The sequence below is a fragment of the Balaenoptera musculus genome, chromosome 18, assembly GCF_009873245.2.
Source record: "Balaenoptera musculus isolate JJ_BM4_2016_0621 chromosome 18, mBalMus1.pri.v3, whole genome shotgun sequence".
Classification (NCBI taxonomy): Eukaryota; Metazoa; Chordata; class Mammalia; order Artiodactyla; family Balaenopteridae; genus Balaenoptera; species Balaenoptera musculus.
The window spans coordinates 13,200,133-13,222,297 of record NC_045802.1 but is presented as its reverse complement, the minus strand read 5'-3'; the positions used below and the strand labels follow the sequence as shown (position 1 = coordinate 13,222,297).

The following is a 22,165-nucleotide window of genomic DNA, read 5'->3' as shown; positions in this document are numbered from 1 at the left end:
TACATGATATTGACTGAGGATATTACAAAAACAATAATGACATTAATCCACAAATCCAAGAAGCTCTATGAAGCCCAAGCAGGCTAAATAAAAGTCATAGTAATACTGCTGAAAGACAAAGACGAAAAGAAAAATTTTTTAAGGTGCTAGAGAAGAAAGATTCAGTACCTTCAAAGAATAGGGCTGACTTTCAATAGGAACAATGAAAACCATAAGACAATAGAATGCCATGTTTGAAGGGCTGAAAAGTATCTGCTGACCTAAAATTCTACACCTGAGGAAAACAATTTTCAAAAAGGAAAATAAAGTAAAAGTAAAAATCTACTAAAAAGAATTCTTCAGGCAGAAGAAAAAATATCCCAGATAAAAGCATGGAAATTGAGAGACAAATGAATAACAATAGAAAAAATAAATATATGGATAAATCTAAATGATTATTTACTTATAAAACAATGACATGAATTTCTTGGGGTTTAAAATATGTGTCCTCAAAGCACAAAAGAAAGGCTAGAGATGCATGGTCCTGACACGGTGATAAAAACACTACTTTATAGTAGATTTACTTTGTCAAGGATATATGTAATCTCTATAGCAACCACTAAAACAACAGCAGAAATACTGTTGTATTTACTAATATTTATTTCCTTCTATTCTATTTAGATTAAATTTTCTATTTCTAATTTGTTGAGATGGATGTTTAGATCATTAATGTTGGCCTTTTGTAGTGTAAGCCCTGAAAATTGTGTTTTTTTGTTTTTGTTTGTTTGTTTTTTGTATTGCAAGTGCCTGACTTAAACTTAGATTGCAGATGCATCCACTTCAAAAAGGCATTCACTTCAAAGACCGCTATCTCAAATAAACACATTGCCAGGCACACACTAGATAGAGCCAGGATGTCTCCCCACATGGAGCTGTCTTTGTTTTAGAGATCTTGGTTGATTTCTACTTGGTTTTTTCTCTTCCAGCTCTTAAAATTTCGGCTCTTATGTTTTAAATTCACCAATAGAGAGAGTCCGTGAAACCCTTAGGCCCCCATCCTTAATCCCAATGAAAGTAGAACCCCAGGCCCCTGTGGTCTCTCTCTCTATGCATGACCTTGCTGTGTGGACCCAGATGTGCAGTGTAATTTCCAGGTCTTGTAAGTAATAAACCTTTATTTTTACAAAGTTTCCTGATGGTTATCGCTGGCGGGCATCTTGCAATTATAACAAGAACTGCAAGAGCGGGTTCAACCACACATTTATTACTGATAGGCTGAAACCGGCCCACAACATCCTTCTTTCTAATGTATGCAATTGGGGCTATAAATTTGCCTCTTTAGCTTTGTCCCACATGTTTTAATGCGTCTTATTTTTATTAGCATACACTTCAAAATATCTTCTAACTTTCATCTTGACTTCTTAATTGATCCATATGTTATCAGTAAGTGTATTCCTTAACTTCCAGACACTTAGGAATGTTTTTAATGATGTCTAGATTAATTTAACTGTGACCAGAGAACACACTTTGTATGATTTCAATCCTTTGAAATGTACTGACAATAAGTGGCTCAGTGTACAGTCAATTTTTATAAATATTTCTTAGCACTTGAAATAAATAATAGAAAAAAACAAGAAGAATCCACATAAAAACTTGTTATTAGCATAAACAAGTAAATTTAGCAGGGTTGCTAGGTACAAAGAATATATTTAAAAATCAATTGTATTTCTATATACAATCAACAATTCAAAAATGAAAAAAATTTTAATGGTACTATTTATTAAAAACAGTGTGGTAAACGGGATGCAAGCCATTAGGACCCCTCTTCATGAAAATCTTATTAAACCAGCCACCAGCAGTACTGTCAGAAGATGAGAGCTTCCTATCCCAGCCTCTTGAGAATTTTCCTTGTTGACAAGGAGCCATCTTGCTCAAGAGCACGCCTTTCCTGAGGCAATCCATATCCAATAATTGATCACCACCCAGGGGCAACTGTGATGAGATGTATTTACTCACAGGTCCCTTTGGGTTTGGCCAAGGCTTTGTCAGAGCTATGTTAAAGTTTGACTTCTCCCTCTACCCAATCGTGCTTCCTCTCCCTCTCTTCCACAGATGTTCACCACTAATAAATAACCTATATGCATCTGCTAATCCCAAATAGCAGATGCAAGCTCTTATATATAGGATGGATAAACAAGGTCCTACTGTATAGCATAGGGAACAATATTCAATATCCTGTGATAAACCATAATGGAAAAGAATATGAAAAAGAACGTATTTGTATAACTGAGTCATTTTGCAATACAGCAGAAATTAACACATCATTGTAAATTAACTGTACTTCAAAAAAAAAGGAAAAAAAACCTATATGCCAAACTCCATCTTGGCATCCACTCATACCAACCTGCAACAATTGGTACCAGGAAAGTCCTAGAAAGTAGGCAATAAGATGAGGTGTTAGTGCTGAATCACCTGCTGCTCAACAGGTATTGAGGACCCCATGACTGGAAGTAGCAAAGGCTTCCATTGACATAGGTGCTGGTCCAACTGTTAAAACTATAACAGGTGATCACTGGGGTAGTGTGCCAGTGGAGAAGAATGCACTACCTAATGCAAACAACAGGGTTTTGAGAAGTAACAAATGAAATAGTACCTATAAGGGCAATGGGATTAGATGGCTATTGCTGCATGGCATTGACACCCTAAAAAATAATAATAATGAGAACATCCAAGGGATGAACAGGCAACTGAAAGGTAAGTGTGAAAAACACCAGACCTCCTTGGTAGCTCAAAAAGAATGTCTCATCTTCTGCAGGCAAAGGGCAAAGAAAGATCAGGACCAGGACCAGGATTTAGGAGTTAGAGCAGCCAAATTCCAGAGAAAATTAAATACCCAAACATGTTAGGTCTGTTATGCCAAGATCAGTGCTCTTACTATGGGCAGGGGGAGGAGCGAATGAGACCAGGACACTTGGAATAAGGATCTGGGCCTTCCAGAGCAGTAAAGTTTTTGAATTCAGAGATTAGAGGCATGTCAGGAAGTCCCCTCCAAAGTAAAAGACAAATTATTGCATCTTGTGTCTCTCATCACAAAGAAGAAAGCACAATGCCTGATAACCTTTCCTGGTTCCCGAAGGAGCATATTCCACACCTGGTGACACTACTTTGACTATACTAGGTGACATGTAGTGTTTCAAGCTTTGAGAGGGACCCAGAGCACCAAAGGCTCTGCAGCAGGTCTAGGCTGGGGTGCAAGCAGTTCTGCCCCCTTGAACCATATGATTCAGTAGATGCTATGGTATTAGAAATACCAATGTTGGGAAAAGATGCCACGTGAAACATGGAGCTTATAGCAAGCCCCAGAATGTAGTCCTCTGATTTTCTGGAGCAAATCCATACCATCTTCAGTAGAATTATACACCATTGTGGGGCGGGGGGAATCCTAGAATTTTATTGATCTCTGGTAGAGACTAAATGCCTGATCATGGAATACTAAGTGACCATGGATCTGGAAATGCACATCATGAGCTGGGCTCTGTCAGACCTGGTAAGTCATAAGGACAGGCAGACTCAGAAATAGTCCATCACAAGATGGAAATGGTATATCCTGGATCCAGCACTAGCAGAACCAGATTGCATAAGGAAGTTACAGAAAGAGCCCAGATCCCAGCGTCACTCACCAGTATTGTTCCTGTGCACCTCCTTTGGCTCAGACCTATGACCACATAGAGGACTTCTTATTACCATCTGAAAGAGAAAGAAAAGACACAAGCAAGCTTTATAGCTGAATCAGCTCAGTATGTAATGCAAGGCAAACATGAACAATAGTTTCACTAGTCTTATTCAGAAGCATCCTTAAACGACAGTGCAAGGAAAAATCCTCTCAATCGTTGGATATCTGGGCAGAGCAACTAGCCATCCTCTTTGTGCGAAGAAATAGTCCCAGGTTAGAATGTATATAAACTCATGGATGGAGAATAGCCTGTCCAACTGGGGCCTAAACGCAGAAAGATTGGAAGATAGAGACAAGGAGGTCTGGGGTAGAGACATGTGGATGCACGTATGGGAGCGAGCACAAAGTGTGAAGACCTTTGTGTCACATGTTAAAGCATATCAAAGAGCATCCACTGCAGGAGAGGCACGAAACAGCCAACTACAAAAAATGACCTAGTCTGGTGACACCAGCCAGTGTCAGTGATGTCACCACAAAGCCACAACAGGCACATGAATGGAGTGGCTGAGACGAAAGATATGGAGGCCCAACTGTGTGAGCTCCCACTGACTGGGGCTGATTTAGCTACTGCTGCCACTGCCCAACCTCAGAGCAGCAGAGGCCAAGGTTAAGCCCCAGTAGGGCATTATTCCTCAAGGAGTTCTGCCAAGTTCCACCGTATGGGGCCAAGTTTACTAAATGGGCTTCTTACTTCCTAAAAAGGCCAATGACTTGATTTCAGAGAAATACATACATATTCTAGGTATGGGTTTGTTTTTCCTGCACTTCAAGCCTCAGCTAGCACCACTATGTAAACGCTTATAGAGTATTTGCTCCACCACATGGGACCTACATAATATTGCATCAGAACAAACGACCCGTTTTGACATCAAAGGCGGTACAAGAGTGGACCCTGACAACAGAAAGTTAGGATTACATATTACACCACCAAAAAATCTCCTGTTGCTGCTGAAAGTCACAGTCAATGTGCCAGTTTAGAGGCAATCCACCATGAGGATAGAATTCCCTTCTCTGTGAAGCAGTGTATATACTGAACTAAAGAACTGTTGGTGGTAACGTGCACCTAATAGGAAGAATACATGAGCATGGGAACCAGGGCATGTGATGGTCTGCTTATCATCGCTCTGCATGACCCACTGAAGGACTTTGGAATTCCCATCCCCAAAGCTCAGAGCTCTGTAGGGTTAGAGGTCCTGATCTCTAAAGAGAGCACATTTTCACCACAGAACAAAACAATAGTTCCTTTCAACTCCAAGCTATAGCACCACCAGGGACTAGCAGACAAGAAGAATCACCACCTTAACAGGTGTAATTGGCCCTGAGCATAAGAAAGAGGTAGCATTGCTATTTTACAGTTATGGCGACGTGGGTACTTTTGGTCATCTCTGGGATTCTCTTGCCTAGTTGTGACAAGTATAAAGACTTCAGCCTGACAAGAGCATGGAGACTAGGAACTCAGCCTCCTCAGGATAATTCATTAAGATGAGCTGGGGTAGTACTAAGTTTGAGGGAAATCTAAGATGGATAATGGAAGAGGGAGACAATGAGAATCAGTTGCAGCCCCACACAATCTGCAGTGATGGGGGCTATAGGTCTTCCTATGAGCCTTCCTCTTCTAAGTTTCTCCAGGGAGACAGGTCATCAGATTCTGGTGGAGCTGCTGCCAGAATGTACTTGAAGAAGTGGATCTGAGCAACATAAGAAGTAGTCTGTGATGGACACACCACAGGGAGTAGACTGAGATGGACACAGAGATGTACCACCCATATCCTGCTCCAAAGAAGGGTTTATTATTCCAGATTCTTGAAGTTCTGTGGGCTCCTTCAAGGGTGCCTCAGCTGCAAAGAGCTACCTCACACAAGAGTACCCCTTTCTGGGGTAGTCCACACCCAATGACTGATTGCTGCCAGGGTATAAAGGTCTGACAATTTCTGCCCCTCCAGAGATATCTGTGATGGGCTGTATCTGCTCCCCACACCTTGTGGGGTTAACCAAGGCTTTTCCAGGCTTGCATTGCAGTTTGACTTCTTTCTCTGCCCACTTTTGCTTCCTTTTCCTCCCTTCCACAGGGATTGATCCCTTATAAATAGTCTGTACACTAAACTTTTTCTCATCTGCTTCTGAAAGACCCAATCTATGACAATCATCAAAAAACAACAAATACCCAGGAATAAATCTAACAAAATATGTGTGACTTTGTAGAAAAATGAAAAAAAATGTTATTAAGAGAAAGTAAAGAAGATCAAATAAGTGAAGGAATAATTCATGTTCATGGATTGAAAGTCAATTTTGTACAGATGTCCATTCTTTCCAAATTGATCTAAATGTAATGAAATCCAAAAAAATATCTCAGCAAGTTTTATTTGTGAAAACTGGCAAGCTGGTTCTAACATACATATGAAAATTCAAAAGGACAAAAACAGCTCATGCAAAATGAGGTAGAACAAATTTAGAGAACTACAATTTAGGAAATCATAAATTCTAAAACTACAGTAATTAAAAGAATGAAGTAATGGCAAAAAAAGATGGACTAATAGATGAATGGAATAGAATCAAGAATTCAAAAATGCATATATAGACATTTGATTTATGACAAGGTAATGCTGAAGAGCAGTGTAGGAAAGGATGTCATCTCAACATATGGTTTTCAATCAATTGGTTTCCATATGGAAAAAAATTATCTTAACACCTATCTCACTTCATGTTCAAAAATCAATTCTAGATGGACTGTAGATATAAATATAAAAGAGAGAAGAGTAAAGCTTCTAGAATATAATATAGAAGAATATATTCATAACCTTGGAATAGACAAGGATTTCCTATACAGTATGCAAACACACACACACACACACACACACACACACACACAGTCATTTCTACATCAAAAGACACAATTATGATAGTAGGAATGCACAGAGTGGAAGAAAATATAATCAACAAAGGAAATGATTCCAAATAACCAAAGAACACCTATAAATCAATAAGAAAAAGATTAAGCCCATAGAAAACTTGAAAAATCATTAAAAAGAGGATGGGGCACATACAAATGACCATTAAACATATGAAAAATCATACATCCATATTAGTCATTAGAGAAATACAACAGTATACCACTTCACAACTATGAATAGCTAAAATTAGGAAGATTGACAATAGTAGAGAAACTGGAATTCTCATGCATTGATGATTAGCACAAAGTGACACCACCACTTTGGAAAACTTTCAGTAATGTCTTCTACAACTGAAAAACACATATCATATGGCTCAACAATTCTACTTTTACTTTGATAGCTAACAGAAATGCACACCTATGTTCATTAAAAAACTATACAGACATGATCACAGTGGCACTATAATAGCTCAAAACTGGAAACAACCCAAAATCTATTTAGGGTTGAGTGGACCAAAAAATTTGCTATATCCATACAATGGAAGGTTATCTATGATGAAAAATGACAAAATACTGCTACTTACAATAAAATGGGTGCATTCCAGAAACTTAATTTTGAACAAAACCAGACCCCCCAAAATCATCATACTGCATGATTCCATTTATATAAACCTCAAGAGGATGAATGGAAATAACTTATGGAGAGGAAGAGTGGGTAGTGACTGTGAGAGTCACAAGAGGGGTTCCTGGGGTACCAACAATTGTTCTATTTCTTGACATGGGTGGTAGTGATATGAGTGTGTTCACTCTGTGAAAATTTATTGATCTGTACACATAGGATCTGTGTACTTCCTTTGAACCATAATAGGTTACATGCCCAGTACAATGTCAGATAAAAGGAAACAGATATCTGTTAGTTTAACTTGTGGACTTCATTTGCCATACACACAACTGCATCAAAAGAATGAGAGATCTGGGCACAGGGATGAAATATAAAAAGCAATCCATCCTCACAGGTGCGAAGGAGGGCTGAGGGGTGAGACAGGCCCTTACGCTGGTGCCAAGATCACTACGCCCTTGGCACAGCTGTGTGTACCCATGTGTCAGGCTCATTTTATAGAAGAACATGTTGCTAACTCTGTAAGGCTATAGACCTAAACACACAATTCTGTTTCTAAGTTCACATCTTGTACCATACCTTATGTTTTACTTTGGCCGCTGAACTGGAATAGTCATTGCCTCCATTATTTCTAAGTGGAGGGGTTTTTAGTACTACATTTATGAGTTTCTCATTTTTTAAGTGGGTAAACCTGGCCCACAGCACAACCTTAAATACTTTTACTAGTAAAAACACCATCCACTGCAGACACGTTCTTCGCAGAGAAAAAAATCTGGCTTCTGGATACTTCGGTCTGGCCAACAGACATCCCACCAGGTTTATAGTGAAAGATCAGAGTTCTCTCACAACAGCATGAGGAATATTTCCCATCCCGGGATGACTGACTTCTGAGAGGAGTTTGCAGGACTGGCAAGACAACGCGTGGACCAGGCCAAACCAAACATCGAGTGGAAAAGTCCACTCAGACAGTGTTCCACGGGCCCAGGCCTCCTGAGGCCAGCCCACATGTGCCGCTGACTTCAGTTAGCGATGAAGCAGCAGCCAAACAGCACTGCACATACTGTACAGAGTGTGCCTCAGCCAGGTAGAGGAAAGGATGACAGGGCCACCGGGACACCATCCCAGGTCTAATCAGAAGAATACGCTCTGAGTTTTCCAGGACCTCATAATGCCAGAGATATTTTGAACATGGCTTTGAGCAAATATTTTGAGCATAAATGGCTCTTGGGACCCATGTGTCTAAATATTTTCCCTTTTATGCTAGGAGAGAAGAAACCTTCTTTTCACATCTCTACAAAGTGAAAAAACTTTTTAAAGAAAACTTTATTTAAACCACAAATGTATCCTACCAGATTTTGCCATCTCCCTTCAACGTTCTTATTCCTCAATTGCAAATTCACTAGTTAGGAACAGTGCTTCTATACATCCTACATCCTGACAAGTACACTATTCATACCCCAAAGTATCGAATATTTATTCATATGATCGTTACATCTACTTTGTTAATTTATTCTAAAAACTTTAAAAGGTGCTATGGAAGCACCTCTGAAATTATGCCTCCAATAAGAAAATTTTCATGAAGAAAGAAAACAAATAATTGAAAGTTGTTTGCATATTTACTTTAAAATATGTGACATTTATCCATTTGGTCTAAAACTGGAAGGCATGATGATGCATATATGTGACAAATGCAGAACAAGACATTCTCTCCCCAAAAGATGAAAAATCACTTTACTTACAGCATAGTAGATTTCACAGAGCAGTTGAAGATGTCAGAAGATTTCTAAATGTGAAAAGAAAGATTTATTTTTAAAATTCTGTGAATTTCAAAGAACTGTGCAGATATATAAATCAGATTAATTATATTACACGCACTAATATTTCTATGACTAACAATGGCTGTTAACACCCAATTTCCAAAAGGATAAATATTTCCTGACACATAAATTCTTACAACTAGAACAACATAGTTTTTCCAAATAAATCTTTTCACATCCATTTAAATAAAATCACATCTTATTGGGCAAAGAATAAAGAAAGAATCAAAAATTAGTGTAAGCTGTTAACTCTTAACAAACGTCAGTTGTCTTCTGCTGTGCTTCCTCATGCTTCCTCAGAACTCCACATCACCCCACTTTGCAACTTACTTTTTCAGTCACCTCAGTAAAAATTTAAAGATTCTGACCCTTCTTCAAAGAAGGGTGAAAGACTGAAGCCCAGGTCAATTCACTCACCAAGGAGATAAGATTTCCCCCAGTATCCATTTTCCAATGCCAAAATGTTTATGAGGGAAAAGAGATGGGTTATTTTGTCCAATCCAGAAAATGTTTTGACTAAAATATTTATCTTTTTCTTTTAAGATAATATCTAAATTTTTATAGCTACTTACAGTTTACAAAGTGCTACCCACTATTTTTTTTAATCCTCACCAGAGCAGAGCTCGGATCACTACTTTGTAGACGTAGAAACTGAAGCCAAAACCTGAATCTAAGCCTTCGAGCCCCAGCACAAGCTTTTGCCTCTTAACCATATCTGAGAGAAAGAGATGAGGCTGCTTAGGACTCCCTTTTGTTGGGTGAGATGCAAAAAAAAGATACAGAATTTAAAAGGAAGAGAGATGCTAATGGAGCCTGAAAAGATGCTTGGCGATTCTGACTAGAATTGTGAGAAATTTTTTGATAAAGGAGAACTGAGACAGGAAAGTGATCGTTTCAACCTTTAAGGAATTCACTAAAAAATGAGAACGACTTTAGTGTTAGCTCTTTCAGAACCACGCTAAAGCAGGGGTTTTGACTGGCACTACAGAAAAAAAAAATCTGGGACAAAACACCACATATGCAGTTGTAGTAAGGATGGCTCTAAGTTAAAGCTGCTTGTAACTCACAGCCCCACAACTTGTGGGAGTGTTAAAGGTTCCCACGATCCCCTTCTGCCTTCATCTTCTATCTGCTTCCACATGCACTGTCTCGGTGTCTCACTGTGTCAGCCAAATTGTGAACTCATACACTTTACTGGTTTCAAAAGAATTAAAACAAATATTACCTTCTTTTAAAAAATCATACACAGGTAAGTGTGAGCAATGGAGGTTTTATTAAAGATTTCAGAAGACTAGAAGGGTGTGGCATAGCTCCAATTTTACAATTCATCTTTCAGATATACTTTTTCAAAATTTCTCTGACAAGAATGGGATTTAGGGGTCCTATCTTGGTCCCTTCTCTAGCTGGCACCTCATCTATTCTCCCAGCCTCTCATCTTCCCACTAACTGCCCGTGCTTCTCACTGACTTCCTCTTCCTTCTCATTTTCTTTCCCATCCACCTCAAGAAATGTAAAATGTTCCTTCCTGGCTCAAGTTTAACAATTTAGTGGTTGTCTTGTGTTGTTGAGCTGTTCCTAAGATCTCACCATCCAACCCCAAGAGATTACCCAAGTATATCCCCCCCACCCCCCGCAGAAGCTCTTAAATATAGAGACTAAAGGAATGGGCAATAGTCATAAATGACCAAATGACCTTGGCTGGCCACTGATTTTTTTCAAAAATGTACATTTAAAACTAATTTAGATAATGTATGATTTGTCCTATGCATTTCATATTCGTAGTTGTTTTAGAAGTAAACTGCTTGTGTGTATCCAGGTCACATGAATTTGAAGGATCAGCAACTAAAACCCTTCATACAGAGTCCTGAGCAGTAAGTAAGGACATGGTCTCTGGAGGTAGACAGCGGAGTTGAAATTCTGTCTCCTCCACTGCCTTAGGCAAATTACTCAACCTCTCTGGCCTCAATTTCTTCAGGTGCAAAATGGAATGATAGTAATTACTTCCACCTCATAGGGTTATCATATGAATAAAATGAGTTAACACATGTGAAGTCCTTAGAACATTGCCTGGCACATGGTAAGTACTGAGTAATGGTGGATATTATTAGAATTATCTTAACTCACTACAGAAGGCAGTGGTATCTTTTTTCCTTATATCTTCTCTTAAGCATTTGCTACTTTTACTATTTATTTGTCAATTGCTAATGTGCTACTTTGAAATAACTCTTATACATCTATAGTATAATAGAATACAACCTATATGCTTATCTTTATTCAAAGGTTTATAAACGACTGTTCTAGATTATGACCTTACAGACATTGACTGCGTTTTAACATCTTTCTGTCTACCATAGTGCTCAGTAAAATAGCTTGCTCATAACAGGGGCTTAATTAATATTTACTAGTTCAAACACCAGCTGTAATAAAACCAATTGTGTGTTGATATACTTTTAACTTGGTTTGTGATACCTTACTGGAGAATCCCTCAAAATCTATTTATCAACTTGTGTCTGCCCTTTCGTCCCTCTCAATTACTGGAGATATTCTGACTTCCATTTCCATAAGCTTTTCACTGTCCCTACTGAAATTCCAGGCCAAAAAAAAGTGTGAGAGAGAAAGAGAAGGAGAGAGAGGGAGAGAGAAGGCTAAATAAATACTTATCCATGGTAAAGAACATATTTCTGCACCTTATTTTGTTTTCCAGCAACTGCATTTTCCATCATATTTCCAATGTAAAATATGCAAATAATTGCAGAATACTTTTAGTTGTCATTTTTAAATCTATTGGAAAATGTGGGTATACTTTAGGATGAGACTTTTTTCTCTTGTGTTTTTAATTTTACTTGAAAACTACTTTATTTGTATGTAGCCAATAGTTGGGGAAGGGCTAATCTATAATAGTCATTTTAACTATTTTTCATGCCAATGAGAAACTCAAGGATTAGAAATTACTTTCCAGACATTTAGGTCATGCTGTCTCTTCATTGCTCTGCTCATGTCTCTCATTCTCACTCCTGGGTGCATACACATCCCACCTTAAAGCAAGTTCTCAGACTCACAAGAAACCAATTTCATGAATTAAAGGAAGTTTGTCAAAGGGAAAAAAGGGGGGCAATTTTAGGTCTCTGATCCTTTTTGGATTGCAAAACCTGAGGCTTGGGATGCCTCCAGACACCTGCACCTAACCAGGAGAGCAAGAATGTGTTTTGTGGCTCTCTACTTACCTATTAATGGAACGAATATTATTATTTTTACAGAATAATTTTGACCAAAATTCACTTGGCTAAGAAATGGTAAATATAGAAAATCAAACTACTGACATATTGTGCCTCTTTGTATACATTTAAAAAAATATATATCAGGTTATAGAGATACAGACATATACAACTTGTCTTCAAAAATAGTAGCAGACATCCAATAGTGTTTAGTGGGAACACTGGAAAGAAGTAACAAGTAAAATACGTAATCTATGGTTTAACTCCATAGGCTAAATTGGAGTTCATGTGTTGTATCATTCATCAACCCTCACTCTAACACCCACACCCAAGGTACATATATGCAGTAAGTGATATACATAGGCGCTTCTGATTTGTAAGTAGAAGATGAGAAAGGAGCTTGTGGTTCGAGTCTAATACTAAGAAAGGAGAAGGTGGCAGGGGTACTATGATGTCTGTTCCCAGTAGAACTCTTGTTTTATGTTTAAGACCCTACGATTAGTGAAGTGGGGTTCAAAAATGATTAAACTCTTTGACATGAAAGATTCTGTAAGATATCGGACCCAAGAAGAGGTTCTCTGGGACTTAAATTTTTCAAAAGTTGAGGCATGGAATTGAGGAAGAAGCCATTCTTCCCACTGCTGCCTGGAATCCTATGACATGTTGGCAACTCAAGGACTGCAGCTTGAGACACATCTGAAGATATTTTTCCTGGAGTAAACTAGTGTCCTCATAACATAAAGTGGCAATAATGAGCCTTCTCAGGGAGCAATTCTATATACATAGGAGCTAGAACATAAGAATACAAAGACTGGGTACCAAGTGACAGCTACATCTAGAGTATGGACGTTCTGAGGCAACGTCTTGGAAATATATGGAAATAACAGAGATAGATTGAGGGTGATAGTCTGAAATCCACCATTATACATATAGAGGCTAGCACATGGGCAGATATGTGATTAAATGTATACTGGGGTTTTAGAAAGCTAATAAATGAAATCATCTTTTCCTCTTCCAACTTCAGAAATAATTGAGAGATAGAAGCAGGACTTAGGCAGGAGGAAAAAAAATACCCATTTCATTATTAATGGTTAGGGAATGTGGCTTAGGTGTTCAGTAATCATGAGCTTCCTAATACTGGATTCCCAAATTAAACAGTCACAGGCAGTGCTGAAGGCGGTAAACCTCCTCAACAGGGGTAGAGTCTGGAATGGAAGTGCATGACAGAATGTGTGCTCTCTGTAGGAAAATCCATAGAAAAGGACATAATTAGGCTATATATGCAAAATTCCTCTTTCCAAAGTCACCAGTCACTTTGGGAGCACTGCGGGAGAGGATGGGATAAAACACCCAGGGATATCTCACTAGAGGGTGCAATAAAACACCGGTTTTACTGTCATAGAAATTCTCCCACATGGAAAGCTGGGGCTTGTAGAAAGAATGTTCCTCCCCCATCGGCAATGTACAAGGAGCCTGAAGCTGAGCCAGTCATAAGCAGAATATTTATGGAACAATCTACCATGGTCTGGTCTAGGCATGTGCCAACAATATGAGTTAGATGCCAATAAATATCTGTCTTCTTAACTCCCAAAACTTAGTATAGGTTGGATATATGCGCATTTCTACTCTTCTTACTTTTTCAAAGGGCTGGAGGAAGAAGTGTGCTTCCTAAACAAAATTGGTGGTAAATAAGGCCATTTAATAATCCTGCTATTACAAAGATGATTTAGAAAAAGATTTCCACTTGCCATTTAGATAGTCCATGGAGATGAGGAGGGAAGAGTGATAGAGATTAGATTCAGATTCAAAATAACTTTTATAAAGTGCCCACTGTATGTCAAGAACTAAACTAATACTAATACTTTCATTTAATATAATTTAGTCCTTAAAACAGACACATTAAAAGAAGAGAAATTAAGATTCAGAAGGTTAAATAACTTGTTCAAAGAGTCATGGTAAAGAAGAAATAGAATGATATTTTCAACCAAGTGTGACCCAGACTCATTTCATTCTGCTACACAGCAGACAGTATCAGTACATAGATATCAAAACAATTATAGCTTTTTAAATCTATATTTTTGGGACAAAACTAAAAAACCTATGCAATTTTGAATGATACTATTAGGTAAATTAATCTACCTGATATCTTAACAGTTCTTCTAAAAGCAATTTTAAATGATTTTTTAAAATATTAAAAGCATCTTTTCTGGGAAAAATTTAAAGGATCAACAGCCACATGACTAGTATATTGGTAAATGGTCTTCATTCCCCCTTCAAATCATTGTTCATATATTCTTCATCAAACCCAAGCCTTGGAACTTCTACTACAGTTAGGGAAATTTCCCCTTGACAATGCACAGATACACAATAACCCAGTGATAACCACTCTCTTGCAGCTTTTGCACATGAGGCATTTTAAATGCTGGTGGAGATAATCTATCTCCAAACCAACATAAAATCTGAAGTGGAAGAAAACAGTTCCCCTCATTTGTTAAGTGATAGCTCAGAGAAGGAGTACAGAGTGTCCTGAAGGTATATCAGAAACTATGCAGCTTAGCCTGCTTTGATTGTTCCCAGAGTCTCCCTTGGTTATTCTGGAACACTTCCTCTCAGATTTATTTTCCACTACACCACTTCCCAGACTGATTAGAAACAAATACCAATGCCAAATAAGTCTAAATATGCCTGAGGTCCTCTCAAACAGCTTGGCACCTCCTGCTGCTTTCATTGGCAATTCCATGATGGGGTTTTCTAGAGAAGTTTTCATTTAAACTCAGCTAACACAATAATTTCAAATTTTGATTGATTCATTTTCAGAAGTATTTCTACTTTTCTATTTGGAAAGACCAAGTTATACCCTTGGTTAAGAGAGAGAGAGATTTTACATAGACTTAGCCTTAAACATAAGTGGAATAAGCAATGATCTGAATAATTTGAGAGATACCGCAGAAATCTAAATTATCTCAATATTTTTTGCCCCACTTACTTTTCTTGGCACTTCCTACCTTTTTATCTACCTTACTTGATATATTCACTTTTCAAGTCCCTCGTTTGAGCTGGAAAACTAAAGCAATTATCTCTGGAAGGCTGGTAAATACATATTACCTAGGAAGAGGAAATGGGGGAAGGTTGTATTGGAAGGGGGGGTCCATCTCTCATTGAAGAATAAAGGAGAACTGCTTTATGGGGCTGGCCATTTTTCATCTTTAGTAGCAGAGATTGATGAGAAGCTATGCATGTTGCACAGAAATAGTGAAAAATTATCTCATGTCTGTTACTTTGTGACCAAGGGCCGATCAATTTTAATATCTCAAACTCAATGTATGTTATCATAAAGTTCAGAGTAATTCCTGGAAATGGTTAATTCAACAGTATGTAAACAATATGTAAACTGAAAAAAAAAAGGCCATATTGTTTTCCTTATATCAATTTAATCATCTGAAAGATGTGATAGCTCTAAAAATAACACATCCAGACTATTAAAAAAAAAAAAAAAAGTCTGGTGAAGAGCACTTCCCAAATGACAGAGTAAGGATCTCAAAAAATCTGCTCTTCTATAAAAGTAATAAGAACATTGTCAACATTTTTTAAAATCAACATTTTCAGAACTCTGGAAATTAACTGAAAGCTTGCAACAATACGAGAAGAATTTATTCAAGGAAAAACACTGAATATCAGGAGGAACAGTAGGCTTTTTAGCATTTTAACTCACACTATTCCCATTCTCCTCTCCCTATTTTCACAGTAGCCATAAAAACCAACAGACTCACAATTATAGTAGCTGTGAAAACCATAAACCTAGCAGGCACTGGAGGGGGAAAAATAGGTTTGGATCTTCTTTTAAAAATCCCTATTCCTAGAGATTTGTTACTATTTGACCTGGTCATTAGCTCCCTAGAAGCCCTCACTTGCGGGACTCATCTTTATTTGGTATAACTCAGAGCTTACTGACTGTAAATAGGCTTTCCCCAGGGCATTTATTGACAACAATCAGCAGCAATTGTTTAATATCACGGTTGACTAAGGTAGGGAAAATAGGGCAAATGAGGGGCTGACCAAAAAAATTAAAAGAAAAAAATGGGGAATAAGATATCTATAGTAGGCTGTGAAAAGGTCTGACATTATCTGGGAATTTAGAAGGCCACATGAATATGCAGGTGTATTTTTTATATTTTTAATTTTCTGTATATTATGATGTTTTGACATTGTAAGAATCTTTCTGTCTGGGGAGAGACTGCTCCTCCTGGGACTAGCCAATTCTTGGATATAGTAAAGGATTGGGAGGGAGCATGCCTTTGATGTGCAAACTAACCAGTCCAGACCTATATATCCTCTATCTGGCATGTGCAGCTCAAGGAGGCCTTAATCATCCCAGGGCCAGGTACTGGCAGCAAGAGACCATCTCTATAGGCCAAAATTCACTGGAGTTATTTAAACTACTCAATCCTAGGCTATTTACCCTGGCCTGTCTTGCCTTTCCATAGAAAACCCCAATAAAGGCTCTGACCTAGACTTTCCCCTCACTTCTGAATTCTGTCTCCTGACCAAAACCTGGTATTCCTCACATGATCCTGTGTGGCGTTCCATGCTTCCTGTTTATAGAACTTGTGAGTACAATAAATTTTGTTTTCCTGAGACTTTCTTGTGTCCCCATTATGGCCACACTTGACTGACCATCACGTAAAAGAACAGAGAACAGCAGAGCTGTGAGCATGGCCAGGAAATATCTGAAAACTCTCACCCCAGGTTGACCTTGAGTCTCTGCACAAGCAGGAAATAAAAGCTAAGACAAGGTTGTAAACTACTGGAACACTGAAGGCATGCCCCCAACTTGCACACAAAGCCTTTCAACAAAGGAGAGGAGATGTACTGTTTCAGGGCATTTAAGGATATCTCTATCCAATCATAACTGACTACAAAGCTAACCGAGTAGAGGCCTCAGTGGCCATGCATGACAAAGAATAGAGACTTCATAGAATTTGTTCAGGAAAGTCACTAAACAAGTAAACAGGCAGTAGCAACAGCTACAACAATAAATATTAATAACAACAAACCCTAAAGGGGGGATGTGAGCTCTAGAGTTATGTCATTATGTTATTTAAAATGTTCAGTTTTCAGCAAAAAAGAATTATGAGACATGCAATAAATAGCTAAATATGACACATACACAGGAAAAACAGTCAATACAAACCATCTCTTAGGAAGCCCAGGTTTTAGATTTACCAGACAAAAACTTTAAATCAACTATTACAGATAAATAAAGGAAATTATGCCTAAAGAGTTAAGTGAAAGTATGAGAAATAATATCTCACTAAATATATAATAACAATAAAAATATATAAAATATTAAAGAACTGTAGAGAAATTCTGGAATTGAAAAGTACAATATTGAACTGAAAAATTCACTAGAAGAGCACAAAAATGGATTTGAGTTGGCAGAAGAATCAATGAACATGAAGACAGGCCAACTGATTTATCCACTGTAAGGAGCAGAAATTATAAAAAATGAAGAATAATGAAAAGACCTCAGAAGCTACTGGAATACCATCAAACATACCAACTATGCGTAACAAGAGTTCCAAAGGGAGAAAAAAGGAAAAAAAAAAAGGAACAAAAAGAATATTTGAAGAAATAATGGCTGAAATTTCTCAAATTTGATGACAAACCTGCACATCTAAAATTAACCTGCATATCTAAATACCTCAACAAACTACAAGTAGGATAAACTCAAAGAAAACCATAGTAGATACATCATAATCAAGCTATCAAAAGACAAAGACAAAGAGAGAACTTTCAAAGCAGCAAGAGTGGTGACTCATCACTTACAAGAAATATTTAATAAGAATTACAGCTGATTGCTCATCAGAAATGATGGAAGCTAGGTGGCAGTGAGATGGCATTTTCAAAGTGCTGAAAGAAAAACACTTCTAACCAAGAATGTAATATCCAGCAAAATGATCCTTTCAAAACAAAGAAAAGCTTAAGACAGTCCCACACTAACAAAATCTGAGAGAATTTGTAGTCCTATAAGAAACAGTAAAGGAAGTCCTTCTGGTTGAGATGAAAGGACACTAGAAACAGGAATCTACACAAAAAAGTAAAAAAACCTAGCAAATGGGATGAAGTGAGAGAGTGGCATTGACATATATACACTACCAAATGTAAAATAGATAGCTAGTGGGAAGCAGCCTCATAGCACAGGGAGATCAGCTCGGTGTTTTGTGACCACCTAGAGGGGTGGGATAGGGTGGGTGGGAGGGAGAAGTAAGAGGGAGGGGATATGGGGATATATATATATATATATATGTGTAGCTGATTCACCTTGTTATACAGCAGAAACTAACACAACAATGTAAAGCAATTACACTCCAATAAAGATGTTAAAAAAAAAAGAACCCTAGCAAATTTTACTACATAAGTAAATATAACACACAGTATAAATGTATTTTTCATTTGCAGTTCTTTTCTTCTCCTATATTTAAAAGACAACTGCATAGAGCAATAAAAAAACTGTATTAATGGACATGTAATGTTTAGAGGTGTGATTTTATGATAATAATAACACAAAGAAGTGGGGGAGAAAATGGAGCTATACAAGATCAAAGTTTTTGTATACTATTGAAATTAAGTTAGTATTACTCCAAACTAGATAGATATAAATTAAGATGTTAATTGTCATCCCTGGGGGCAAGAAGTAATAGCAGAAAAAATGATAAGAAAATTAAAATGATACAATAGAAAATATCTATATAATACAAAAGAAGACATTAATGGAGGAATAAAGAAACAAAGACATAGACATATAAAAAAACCAAATGGCAAAATAGCTGGTGTAAACCTTATCAGTAATTGCATTAAATGTAAATGGCTTAAACACTCAAATCAAAAGCAGAGACTGACAAATGAATAAAAATGCATGATCCAACTATATGTAGGCCATAAGAGACATAATTTAAAGACACAAACACATTGAGAGTAAAAGGATAGGAAAAGTAAACCATGTGACAGTAACCAAAACAGAAAAGGAATGGTTATACTCACAAAGTCCATAAAATGGACTTTAAGACAAAAATTGTTATTCATGGTAAAGGATGTTTTCTAATAACATTAAAAAAATCAATCCATCAGAAAGACATACACATATATGTGTCTAACAATACAGCCCTTCAAATACACAATGGAATTAAAGGGAAAAAATAGATAATTCAACAATAATAGCTGGAGACCTCAATGCACAACTTCAATAATGGATAGAATTAGACAGAAGATCAATAAGGAAATAGTATCCTTAAATAACACTATAAGCCAATTAGACCTAACAAACATCTACAGAACACTCCATCCAAAAACTAAGGAATACATATTCTTCTCAAGTGCACACAAAACATTCTCTAGGATATTCCTTATTCTAGGACATACAAGAGTCTTAATAAGTTTAAAAGGATTAAAATTATACAAAGTATGTTCTCCAGTCACAATAGAATGGAATTAGAAATCAATAATAGGAAGAAATTTGGGAAATTTACAAATATGTAGAAATTAAGCAACATACTGCTAATTAATCAATGGGTTAAAGAAGAAATTACAAGAAAAAGAATCACAAAGAAAAATAAAAACTCTGATTTAAAATTAGAAGATAATTTAAGATAAATGAAAACAAAAACACAATGTACCAAACTTATGGGATGCAGCTAAAACAGTATATAAAGAGAAATGTATAGCTTTAAAAATATTATATTTAAAAATAGAGATCTCATTATAATAAATTTAAAAGATCTTACATCAATAGCTTAACTTTTTGCCTCAGGAAACTATAAAAAGCAGAGCAAACTAAATTCAAAGCAAGCAGAAGGAAGGAAATAATAAAGACAAGAGTGGAAATAGATGAAATTGGGAGTGGAAAAACAATAGATAAAATCAGCAAAACCAAGGACAGGTTGTGCAAACCTTTTCTAATAGGGTGACCTGGACAGTGGGAATAACCACCCAGAGGGTACACAGAAACAGAGTCAGTAATACTACCTGCCAATGCCCCTGAGTAATGGTGGGGATAAGTGTAGAGGAGGAGAAAGCCATCATCATCATGGCCAAAATAGCCCTAACAGTGGATCCTGCACCCCCTCCTACAGATGTCCCAGTCGCCTCCATCTTTGACAGGAGCAAGTTGACATTTAGGGAAGCATTTCACGCTTGCTGTGTCAGAGTCTAATTACAGCAATGCATCAGGTCTAAATTAACAGTTGGGTACTTGAGGTATCAGAATGTTCCATAGATAGAGAAAGGTCCATTTGTTGTACTGAGTAGCACAGCAATCAGATGTTTATCTGTAAGATTGAGTGGTAGGTAACATATCCAAGGGTTCATCAAATTCAGAACAGCAGCAACTGCCTGTGACAGACATATCAGTGAATCTGGTGAAGCAGGAGCCACACAATCTCCCCTGTGAGAGACAGCAAAGACAGGTGACATACCTATCCCCTTCCCCTCCCTCTACCATATCTGGGATATCTTGGATCCCAAGAAGTGCAAGTCCTACCAGTTGGGGGGACTCCTCCCCATTAACTGTGATGTTGGCAATCTGTCCAGTACCATAGACAAGGATAGCACCCTTAATCCAACCACCAGGGTAGTGAACCCAAATCTTCTGGCTTGGATTTCCTTGTGGTTCAGTAAAAATTTCTATTTTATATACAGATATCCATCTCATTGGGCTATGCAGAGCAAAAAGCAAAGGTACATTAAAGAAAATGTTGAACTCAACACCTCAAATTGATGGTCATTATTTTTTAAGTACTTATTGGAAAAAGCAAAAACCAAACAACATTCTCTGCACCTGTAGAGTAAACGAAGAAGGAAGTCACTGCCTTCCATCCTTTGTTGCTTAATAGCCAACGTGATCCCTTCAGGAAAGAGATGAACAGGGTGAAAGGCCTTTATAGGGTCCCCCATAGAGAGTGAGGTGTCAAATTACAAAACAAAGGTACACAATTGAAGGAAATGGGTGGTCAAACAGGCAATGCAAATGAGAAGTACCTTTTATAGAAATCACAACACTGAGACCCCGAACTGCTTGCCTGAAATGTGTGATCCAGGCAGGGGTTATCTTGTCCCCACCCACCAGCCATTTAAGCCCATCCTTTAATTATGCATTAAAATGTTCCACCACGTGGCTTGGGAATTTTATGGAGCATGGAGAGTCAATCACATGCCCCATGATTGGGCCATTGATGTATAGCTTGGGCGGAAAATCCAGAGCAAATGCAATGTGCTTAAGGAACCTAAACAGAAAATAAATATGGTCTTGTAGGGTCTGGAATATGTAGCCTGAATCATATGGGGATGGCTAGGTCAAACACCTAAAAGTTTCAAATGCAGTCAGGATCCATCAGAACCCTCTGAACTGGACAAGAGGCCTGATGTGACCTAGGAAACTGCCATCAAAATCTGTGGGGTGGACCAGAGGGCAGACAGCAGAAGCAAAAAGAACTACAATCCTGCAGCCTGTGGAACGAAAACCACATTCACAGAAAGAGAGACAAAATGAAAAGGCAGAGGACTTGTACCAGAATAAGGAACAAGATAAAACCCCAGGAAAACAATTAAATGAAGTGGAGATAGGCAACCTTCCAGAAAAAGAATTCGGAATAATGATAGTGAAGATGATTCAGGACCTCGGAAAAAGAATGGAGGCAAAGGTCGAGGAGATGCAAGAAATGTTTAAAAAACATTTTAAAAATGTTTTAAAAAAGAATTAAAAAACAAACAGAGATGAACAATACAATAGCTGAAATGAAAAATACACTAGAAGGAATCAATAGCAGAATAACTGAGGTAGAAGAACAGTTAAGTGACCTGGAAGACAGAATGGTGCAATTCACTGCTGTGACAGAGAATAAATAAAAAAGAATGAGA

At 37.6% G+C, this 22,165-nt stretch overlaps 1 long non-coding RNA gene across 1 annotated transcript in view; it reads right to left on the bottom strand.

Annotated features, from left to right (window-relative positions):
* LOC118884100 overlaps nucleotides 1-22,165 on the bottom strand; it is a 403,163-nt gene that overhangs the window by 208,883 nt on the left and 172,115 nt on the right. Inside the window, exons 3-4 of the long non-coding RNA XR_005017184.1 lie at nucleotides 8,961-9,004; nucleotides 3,660-3,726 (exon numbers count right to left, since the gene is read on the bottom strand). This is a non-coding gene — a long non-coding RNA (uncharacterized LOC118884100). The remainder of the gene's footprint in view (nucleotides 1-3,659; nucleotides 3,727-8,960; nucleotides 9,005-22,165) is intronic.